Genomic DNA, 11,517 nt, shown 5'->3' with positions numbered 1-11,517 from the left:
AGGAAGGAAGGAAGGAAGGAAGAAAGAAAGAAAGAAAGAAAGAAAGAAAGAAAGAAAGAAAGAAAGAAAGAAAGAAAGAAAGAAAGAAGAAAAAAAGACAGAAAGGTAAAGGAAAAAAATGCTCAAAGCTGTTTAAATTTTTAAACCCACTGCAGTTGAACTTTGTCATAAAATTTGCCCTGGAATCAACTGACTTTAAAATTACCAATTAAAAAATACTGACTTGGCATTTCTTTTCTTCAGTTTTTTTAAAAAATCCTCCATTTGGTTAAGAACACACAAGAAGAATCTTGGTATTAAAGATCCTCGTTAACTTATAGGATAAATGTGTCCTATACACATTGCCTCTTAAGACTTGTCCTGTTGAAGACCCACACAGAGCAAATAATGAAATTCTGTCATTTGTGGCCACATGCATAGACCCTGAGTTTTAGGTTATGTTAAATGAAATGCCAGGCACACTAAGGCAAATACTGCATCTTCCCACTTGTATGTGGAAGCTCAAAAGTCAACCTCATAACAGTAGAAAGAGGTGGTTATCAGTGTCCGGGAAAGGAAGAAAGGCCAAGGATGGTTAACAGGCACAGAGGTGCAAATGGATGGCAAAACTTTCCATACTCTGTAGCTCACTGCAGAAGCTAGAGTCAGCAATGATTTATTGTGGATTTCATAGTAGCTAGTGAAGAGAATTTTAAATATTCCCAGTACATATGAATAGAACTATTTACGGTAATAGAGATATCAGTTATATCAAATCGCTGTACATCATGTATATGGTGATATATTACATCCTACACCACAAGCATGTATAATAATGTGTCTGTTATTTTTTAAAGCCACACTAGGAAGGGACAAAACTTTAATGCAGAAGACAAAGGATCGCAGAGATCTTGCAATAGGATCACACAGAAAAACTCCCAAAATGCCTTCCTCTGTGTACACAATACATAGGTGGTCTACACGTTTCATTATAAAAATGTAGAGCAGCGGTGCTAGCTTTCCTACAGCTCAGTGATGAAATTCTATCCATCAATGCTTTGCCCAACTGATAGCAAGTATGATCACTGAAGCTGTGCTTTATTATGTTTTCTTTGGAGGCAGGATAATGATTTTAGTAGTGCAATATGAAATTGACAATTGGTTTTTATTTATGGCTAATCCAGAATTAATCTTGGTTCAGGACCTTGGTGCATTTGGACCGAGCTGTAGCTCACCTGATAGTAGTTTTCTTGAAATCCCTTGCTTTGTAGGATTACAGGTATGAGGGAGTCACCTACATATCTAGCCATGCATGAGAACTGTAGTGGAAAATATTACAAGAATTTTTAACAATTGCTTCTATTTTTTATTACAATGACAAAAGTACTTGGGCTGGTGAGATAGCTCAGTGGTCTAAAGCATCTGCTTAAGCAAGTTTAGGCAGGCATAGAGACCACGGTTAGATCACTGATCCAGGGCACCACATCCAGGGCCAGCCCTGCCCTCAGGGCAGGCTAAGCCTGCCAAAATAAAAACAAAACAAAACAAAAGTCCTCATAATTACTTAAATGATGGAGAATAAAACTGTCTCAGCAGTGAAATGCATGTGCTAGGCAAAGGGTAGGAAAGGAAGAATCCAGAAGTAATATTCCTTGGAGCTGGGGAGCAGCCAGGCACATCTGCTTTGTACCCATGATTTGGTCATTAGGGAAGGATTTCACATTTTGAAGCAGCTGCTTTATGAGGTTAAGATAATATGATTGCATCAAAATGTCATTGCTGTCAAAATGTCATGTCAAAATGACCTGGTCAGTTTGTTCTACTGCAAGCCACTGCTTCGGTATCCCTCTTTTGCCTCTGAAATATCACTGTGTCCCTAATGAAAAGAACAATCCTGTTACATAATGCCACCTTGGCCTTAAGCAGGAGTACCTCAGTTCATGAACACTTCTGTTTCCAAATAATTCAGTTTGCAAACAAAAGCAATTTGCAAACTTTTGCTCCTGTTCACAACTTCTACATGGGAGACACAACCACAGCCATCTTCCCCACATAAACACAAACACAAATACAGCCATCTTCCCTAGAATAATAAAACTGAGTTCATAAAGTGAGTCACCACTGTATTCACCGTCCTTGCCATTTTCTGCTAAGTTTCACTTGATAGAAATTTTCTAGATAGCTAATATAGGTTAAATTATTCTTAACAATAAAACAATGGAGACTTACACAATACCATATACCAGACACTTAAACTTTTTTGTGAATAGACTCATTTGGTCCTGAGTAATCTATATAAGGGGGACAAAGTTTATATTTTCATTTTAAAGCTAAATACATTAAGACAGAGATAGGTGTGCTTGGCGTTTGGCCTCAGATCACAGTTAACAAATCATGAAATAAAGATGCATACAGTTGCCCAATAGTGGGCTGTGTGATGCATACTATACTTTAGGACGAAGATGACAATTCCTACTGCACGCTGCCCACACACTAGCTTGCTCATGTTTACTGACTTTTGCTAAGTATGTATCCTAGGCAAATTCTATTTTTTTTTCTAGGTAACCAATAATACATAAATTATTTTACAGGAAGTTGGTTCTGTCTCTCCCACCAATAGGTTGAAGTTGTAACCCTCAGTACTTTAGAATGTGACTGCACTAGAGAAAGGGGACATCTAGGTTCATTGAGCTCTTATCAGATCTGACTGATGTCCTTATAAAAAAGAGACTGGGGCAGAGAGGGATGTCAGGGCTTTGCTCACGGAGAAAGGCACATGCAAACACAGTGACAGGATAGCCATCTGCTAGCCCAGGAGAGGCCAGAAGAGAATCTCAGCCTTCCAATCCCTTGTTCTTGGACTGTGGCACCTAGCACTGTCAGAAAATCATGTTCCTGCTTAACAGAGTGTCCTAGCAGACAAATAGAGCTGAGAGAGCTCTGTGGGAAGAGCCCTGGATCACTGTCTTCTAAAATATGTTTTTAAATATTTCAGTTTTAAACAGAGAATCTGTGAATGTGGGTTTATCAGGATGCTGCTAACCCAGTCCGATTCTTGTTATCTGAAAGTTTTGATTGACTGACCTATGAGCACAAATGTGTGGGCATTGCCTGTAAGTACCAACAGGGCCTGTAATTCTGCTTTTAGGAACTGAATTCTAACATATGTAGACAATAACTAAGTGAACTTCTATTCATATGATGAATAAACATTATATGTGGTTGCTTAAAAGAAAGCTATTCCATTTCATCTGTCAATCTTCATAGTTGCTTTAGTAACATAGTAATCAGGTAGTTTATATCAGTGCTTAATTCTAACAAAAAGGGCGGGGAGATGGCTCGGTAAAATAAAAGCATGCCTGGCAAGCACAAGGGCCTGAGTTCAATCCTGGATTCTGCAAAAAAATAAAAAAAATTCTAACAAAAATAAAACAGATGCATCCAACAATAAGTGAGCACATGCACCTAACAGTAAAAACTTTCAGATAGAAACCAAATATGTACGTGCTAAAATTGATATGCTTTCCAGAAATCAATTTGGTGACAATTAAATAAATTGTTTTTACTAAACAAAGAATTTCTCCAAAGTAGAATGGTACCTGAATTTGTGAACCTCATTTGTATCACAATTTGGGGAAAGATGGCTTCAGTCATATTCATCATGTGCAAATTTTTGCCAAATGTTTCTGTTCACAAACCCAATTGCTTGCAAACAGAAGCGCTCCTGAACTGAGGTATGACCACAGATGTGATACCTAGCCAAGAACTCCCAGTGAGCAGACTATTAGTTTTAAGAAGAATACTTTTATGTTCCATGTAAAATAGATGGATAGGAAAAAATTACTCTATTTTAAATGTTTCTTATCATTATTTGACCATAGATTCAATTAAATTAATGCCAGAGCATTTATTCACTAATTTTTTAAAAAAGCTCCTTTACCTTTTTATATCAAAGACAATCATATACTTTATTGTACCAAAGATCTACCCAGAGTTATGTTAGGCTGCAATACCTCAATTCTGTACAAATGGTCTCTTAAGACCATAGGTAAAACATATTATATACAAAAAATTCAAGTTTTATGATTCTAAATTAGATATTTCTTTATTTCTCTCTTCCCACTGGTCTCATTGATAATATTAAAAATGGATAATAAAAATGGATGATAAAAATAAATTGGTATGCCTACTTTGAAGAAAAATTTATTAATATTTTAGTAAGTATAAATGTTGTACTCTTTGACTCAGACATTTCTATATACCACTGGGCACACCTAGATATTTTGTCAGGAGATAAATATGGTGTGAACAAAATCTATGATGAATATTTAATTTCAAAAATGCATTATTGAAAAAACACACTGCCTCAGTGCCCCTCAAGACACTATCCCTCACTTCAAACATATTTATTGCATCATTTGTGCCACCATCTGAAGCAGTTCTGGGAGACTTTGCTCATGTGTCTAGATTCTCTAGCATGACAGCCTCTCTGTTCTGAGTCAGTTCCAAGTAGGCACCTCTCATGGCCATTTTCGTCTTGGGGAAGGGCTAGACATGGCATGGTGCCAGATCTGGAGAATGAGTCAGATGGAGATTCCACAATGCTTTTGCAAGTCAACTTTTCCTTTGGTTAATGCTTGGCAGAAGCGTTCACCACCTTTTTTTTAATCACACCTTGTAAAGACACTCACAAAGAGGACTGCCCGAACTGCTTCAGAAAGTGACAAGAATGATGGGATAAGTGTATTCAGAATAAGGGGAGTGTTAAGAGGGGGATTAATTACAATGTGTCTCCCTATGTCTTTCAAACATATTGTAGTTTTGGTCAGCTTTTGTATGTATAAGAGTGTTCAATGCAACATTATTTTCACCATTAAAAATATCTACCAGTGAGAGTAGGAAAATAAAACAGAGTGCAACCAAATGGAAGGACAGGCATGGTCACAGAAGGAGAAATAAGAATATTCCTAAAGCCAACTGCAAAGCACAAATGGCAAAGCATATAGTTTGTTCTCTTTTATATAATTTCTAACAATTCACCAAATGTGTTAGAGCTAATCATCTGAAAAAAAACACATAGATACAAAATTGTACAGATTAATGGGTAACATGATGTGATTTATTTAAACACTGCAAAATTACAATCAAAGGATACATTCAGACATTATGCAATAGTTAAATCAAGGTCAAGTACATCTGTCTCCTCAAATACTCACTACCTTTTTATGGAAGAATTTCAAAATACTTTAGTTTTGAGACATAAATTATAATAGTGTCAGGACAAGAATATTGCTTAGGGGCACAGTGGCTACCAGGAAAGCACAAGGTCCAGAGTTCGATTCTTGGTACCAATAAAATTTTAAAAACTGTATTAGTGTCATCTACAATCAATTTACGGCAATCTTTTAGAAACCGAGAGCCTGAACTGCAACCCAAAACTCACTTATTTATCCCAAAGTACCAACACTGTAATCAAACCTGAATACTGATGTTTTAGTTTAGATAAAACAACTCATACCCTAAAAGCAAAATACAATGACAGAGCTTTCAGGGACACAAACAGCTGCATCATGCATGCCATCGGGTCACCACCACTGCTCTATGCTGTCTTAGACAAAATGTTAAAAGGCAGGATTACCCTCAGGTGTATGCATGCTGGAAGATGTATACCATTTCATTGATCTGCTTTTCATGAAATCAATCAGTAGAGACTGATTAAAAATTAAGTGAGAGGAGTTTACCTAAAGACAAAATGGGAAATTTCCCATCAGCATTGTGTCTTTCCGTATTGTTTGAATTTCTGACCTTGAGCTTACATTGCCTTCCTTTTCTCCCTTTATGTATTAGCAAAGCTTCCGCAGTGAGTAAATGAGCCTTTTGGGTTTATTGCATTAGATACTGTCCTATGTTTGAAAAAAAATCCTTAGAAATCATTTTCAACACAGTTTGCAATTATAATTCCTTTTTAAAAATAACATTCAAAATATTTCATTTGCACCTCTCCAATTGATGATTGTGTCGTTCATTAACAATATCAGTGGTATTTTATTGGTGGTGGTGGTGTTTTGTGGGGGGTTTGGTCACTAGAGGGAGTTTAGAAATGAGATGAAATACTGCAAAGAAGCAAGATGGTTTCTTTTCTTTTTCTTTTTTCTTTTTTTTGCAGAACCAGGGATTGAACTCAGGCCCTTGCTCTTGCCAGGTAAGCACTTATTCCACTGAGCCATCTCCCCGGCCCCAGCAAGATGGTTTCTAAGACCCTGTGGTTGACTTTCCTCATTCCTGCGGAGAAGCTCTGTAGAGCCAAAGCACTGCTGCCACCATGGTTGACTCTAGCTGGGTTCCTAAGAGCTTGTGTGTAAATTAAATCATATTTTAAGTTCTCCTGGAGAGACTGCTATTGAGAGGAGTCCTGGTGTGAATTGTCTTAGAAAATAAATGAACGTTCCATAAAGCAGATAATCACTGTCGGTTTATCACTAAATGACAAAATTCTAATTGTTTTTAATCTTATATAAGGCAGATACTGTAAACCTGAGGTATGGTTATATTGATGCAATCATTTTGTGAATCTTGAAAAACACAAGTACTCGATAAATGTTCAATCATCTAAGTCTCCCATGCTGAAGGAATGAACAATTACTGTGTCTGGGATTTTTTCCCCCTTTTAACCTAATTTAAATAGCTCACTGTCTGAAAACTAAAAGCCCTCTGTCTTCATTTATTCAGTCACGGACAGTTGCCTTGAGTGTACAGTATCAGCCAAGCAAAGGAACAACCACCGGGAAAAAACAAAGATCTTGATCTTTGAAACAGCAGTTTGGGGGTGGGGGTGAGGTGGAAAAGAACTGACAAAGCAAATAAATGCATGATAGTATTATAAAAACATGAGTCTCACAAGTGAAAAAGCACCATGTGGTACATATTACTGGTACTGGGCTTTCCTGTGCCTCTGAGTATGTGTAAGTTATACCTCTCTGCCCTCTTGAAGTCACTCATAGTCATTTAACTAGTTCTGGCCAGTACCACATGAGGAGAATGGCTCTGTCTGTGACTGGCTAAGGCTACGGGTGGTGAGCGTTTGGCTCTCTGGTTCTTTCTTCCTTTAATGTGGGAATCAGGAAAGCCCAAGTGACATGGTATGTCTGGAGACAAAAGAAACTGGATGGGGGAGTGGAGCCACATACTGGCTTAGCTGTAGGGATGGGATTTCTAGCAAGCACTGAGGGCTGATTCACCGCTGGCTCTCAGAACACTGACTTCAGCTTCTATCCCTGACAGTTTGCATTTCTGATATAGAAGAGATGAGAGGTACAGTTTCAATCTGTATGCTTCTCAGTCTTTTCCTTCTCTGGCAAGGTGGGGAATAAGAAAATTACATTTTGATTCCCATCAAAACAACTTGCTTTTCTTTCTCTTGTGCTGACAGAATATGATTCCCTCTGTGTCTGTCTTAGTTTGATGGCATCGACCTTATTAAGTTTTTCAGTCATAATAATATCAAACACAAGAAGTTTTTTTGTTTGATGGATTGACTTATATTGACAAGAACCAATTGTAATTTAAAAATATTATTTTGAGAAGGAAACACTCAATATCAAAAAAAAAAGAAAGAAAGAAAAAACTCAAGGCAGTTGAAAGCAATTTGCTCTTAGAATCTAAAAAGTCATAGTATTATTTATCAAGGGTTCACCACGTGCCCTCAATTGCCTGGCAAGCTACTATGTGCTTCTCAATGAAATTTGATTTTCAGAAAAAGATTGAAGCTTTACCAGGGTCCCTTTTTTCTTTCAAAACTATTTTAACAACTATTTTCATAGAGTAATTAAAATAGTTTACCTCGGGCTGCTAAAGGATTGATTCTTGAGTAGCAATGAATTTGGTCTTTACTCTAGTTTTGCAGAGAGCGAAACTGACTGACTAACCCTGCATTTCAGGCTATAAATCTTGAAGTATGAAAGAAAAGCTGGAGGTGGGAGAACTGACCATAGCCAGCTTCTGAGGTAGAACCCTCTGTTCAGTTTTCAATGTCATGCTTTTCAAGGAAAAAGATAAGCCATGTACAAAACCTGGGCTTCTCTGTGATGGTGTCCAAAACTATATTTTGAATTAAAATGAGAGAAGATACACAAGACCAACTGTTTACCCATGCTTTTCTCTAGTCTGTCCCCCATTTCCCTTCAACAACAGTAAGGGTATGTCATGTGGGTCATATGCAACTCTAAGCCCCTAACAAAGCTAAGCGAACAGAATAAAATCACGCTAGCTGCGTATAGTGGAAGAAAGCTGGCCCAGGGAGTCCGCCCACGAGTCCCACAAGGACAGGAGAGTCTGCTTGTTTCTGAGAACCATGGTGATAGCGGAGACAGCGCTCCTCAGCACCGAAGCCCCGCCACGCTGTGCTCCCTACTGGGCTCCACCACCCAGGACGCAGTGCGTGAGTTCGGGAATGAGTCATTCCACACCTTTCGGGAGGGGCTCCATGATAAGATAATTGCCCATGGATTTCTGAATCACCTTCTTACCTCAGGTTCCGGCTGGAGAAATGCTCTGTCTTGGCCTGCTTCCTTGCCCAGAACCCGGAAAGACTCTGAATGGTAACTTAGAGGACGCCTCTTGCTGACAATTAAATCATTCTTCAAATTTAGTCCTTCAAATTTGGGGCTCAAAGGTACTATTTATTAAATTAGCATTATTGTTAACTTCTCCACCAGAGGGCGATCAGACATCCCTTTTGTCCAGACACCAACAGGCTGCAAAGTCATGACTTTCCTTCTAATTTCAGTTTCAAACTGTAACATAGATTTTTCACCTGGGGATACTCGTGGAATATTTCCTTAGATTTGAGCTTTTCGGATTGCCTTAGATAGCAGCATCAAAGTTAATCAACCACAGATATGTTCCCCAATTTGTCAGTTTCCTCCATTTGAAAAGAAAAACAAAACAATGGATCTAGTTAGGTTTTTTTCATGTAGCTCTCTGGAACTTCAAAATTCATTCTTTTTATACGCTCTGTTTCAAATTTTACTACGAATCTCGAATGAAGCATCAGAACTTTCTAGGCCTTTTGAGTTGAAGTACAGAGGAAGGATTTGGGACAAAAAAGATCGGCTGGTTGATGAGTGCTGCTATCATTTAAATCCTGCATATCTCTAATGAACGCCTCCATCTGTAGTGACATAAAACAAGTCTACTGTGGATGCTAACAGTCATGAATATTAAATGTAAATAGACATGAAGTGTTGGACCACTTATCATTCTCCAAACAACTTAATCTGTAACTAGTAACATGTTTTTTTGTTTTTTTGTTTTTTTAAAGTCAATCTTTTTTGTTTGTGGTAAAGTGTATGACTTTCAAAAACAAACTCAAATCAAGTCTTGGAAATTATATTTCGTTTTCTTTTAGAATCTGCACGCCAAAGCAAGAATTTAATTTATTTAAGTCTTTTCAATCACCAGAAGCAAAACCATGGTCTTTAGGAAAAGATCTATGTTTATATATATTCCTGAAAGCTCAGTGAGTCGGCAATACTTGTAAATACATGAATATCTTAAAGGTCTACTGCCGAGGAGGACAGACTTCTTCATTACTTATTTACTACATTTTTATAATGTTGTAGCCATGGCAACCAGGTGCTGCTAACTGACCCCAGTGGAGGACGCACTTGCTATTTTAACTAAATTACTACAGGGAGCACAAGAGCTTTATGGTCTACTGAATCAAGTTCAGACTGGAAGAAATGACTTGCTTTGATCAAGAAGTAGCATTGTTACATGTGCACTGTTTTCTGCAGGTTGTATTTTTATATGATTTCAGGATTTAAAGAAGAAAAGAAAGGTATTTGTGGATCAGTAAGCAGATGGATAACATATGTTTATTTCCACTCCATCTGAACCCCTTTCCATAACAGTAAAGGGATAGAGAGTGGACAGTTTTGTGCTTCTATCCAGAGACCAGAGAACAGAAGAGATGAAAGCAGGCCAGACTGTCAACAGAATTTTGAAGGTTGGGGAGTAGAAGGATGAGTCATAGCTAATTTAGCAGCCCAGAGATGCTGAAAGCAAACTATCTACTGGGGCTTGAAAGGACAACAATAACAAGCAAGCTGATTCATGCCTCAGAAATCCAAAGCCACCATGATGGAAGGGATGAGAACCTTCCAAATGAAGCCCGGGCTATGGACTGTAGCTGGACTCTGTGCCCTCACTGCCAGGCTTGGGCTCCAGACAACAATTGGGCAAGTGCCTGGAGAAGCAAGGCAAGGAAGTAGGGGTCACTGGCTGAAAACAGGGTAAGAATGGGATGGTGGTCCCCAAAGGGCCACTGTGGGCCTTCCTGCAAGCAAAGCGCCACACACGGGCCTTCCTTCCTGCCTCACCCAGCTCTTAGAAGGGGCCAACAAGGTCGGATGTGGCACAGTTCCTCTTGGGAAATAATCCATACTGCTGCCTTAAATTATGAGTCCCATTGCAGTACCATACTTTTCAAACTATATAGAAATCAGCAAAAATAAAAATAAATGATCAACAATTTTAATAATGGCCCTTGATGAAAAAAGTTATGTTTAACGGAATTCAATTTATTGAAAATGTTCTCTTATGGTTAATATGCTTTATGGCTCTTTTAAGAAAACTTTCCTCCTGTAAGACAATGAGGTTATTTGGATTAGACTAGAGATTTTATTCACTGAAAGTGACAGATGTGGGCTTTATCTAAATGGCTGATTTACCTGAGCACAATTGAGGATGAAATGGAAAATTGATAAAATATTATTAATACTCTTCCACTGTGGGCTGTTTGATAAAGTAACTATGCAAAGGAAATGTGGTTTCTGAAAGTTTCCTGATCTAGTCTTCCTCTATAGCTTTGTCTGAGTGATAGCAGAAAGTAGGGCTGGGGAGATGGCTCAGTGGAGTAAGTGCTTCCCTGGCATGCTCAAGGGCCTGAGTTCAATCCCCAGTTCAGAAAAAAAAAAAAGAAGAAGAAGAAGAAGAAGAAAGAAAGCAGAAGCTTAAATAGAATCTCAACCCCCACCTCCCGTGGTTTTCACAATACCTTTCAGCTGTCTTCTTTTATGCTTTCCTCAGATACATGAACAGAGAGCCTCTGACATCTTTCCAGGGAAGCCAGTCCTTGGGTACTCACTGACCTCTGTACAATGGAGTCTTCAAAGTTCTGCTTATTACTGCTCCCCCAGCTGGACTTGGCTGTGACAGCTGCAGCCATGGGGCTCATGGTGCAGCCCCTCCTATGGCCGGACACCATGACCATCTCTGCTGGCCCAGCCTACCTGGACCCTCATGCTGGCATCACCCTGAGGTCTGCTTGTGATTCTCAGTTGATTCCTGGCTCAAGGTTTCATCTTGGAGTCATTAGTACAGATGCATTTTGACCTCAACACAATGACCTAAGAGGTCTCTGTCCAGAACCACGAGCTGTCCTTGTCAGCCCTGCAGAGTGCGGGCTGACACTTTAGGACACCATCCATTGTCATCACCAAGTGATCAAGAGAGCTCAGCGCTTAGACTCAGAACCTC

This window comes from Octodon degus, unplaced genomic scaffold (assembly GCF_000260255.1).
Source record: "Octodon degus isolate 3935 unplaced genomic scaffold, OctDeg1.0 scaffold00096, whole genome shotgun sequence".
Taxonomy (NCBI): domain Eukaryota; kingdom Metazoa; phylum Chordata; class Mammalia; order Rodentia; family Octodontidae; genus Octodon; species Octodon degus.
Note: the sequence above shows the minus strand (reverse complement) of the source record.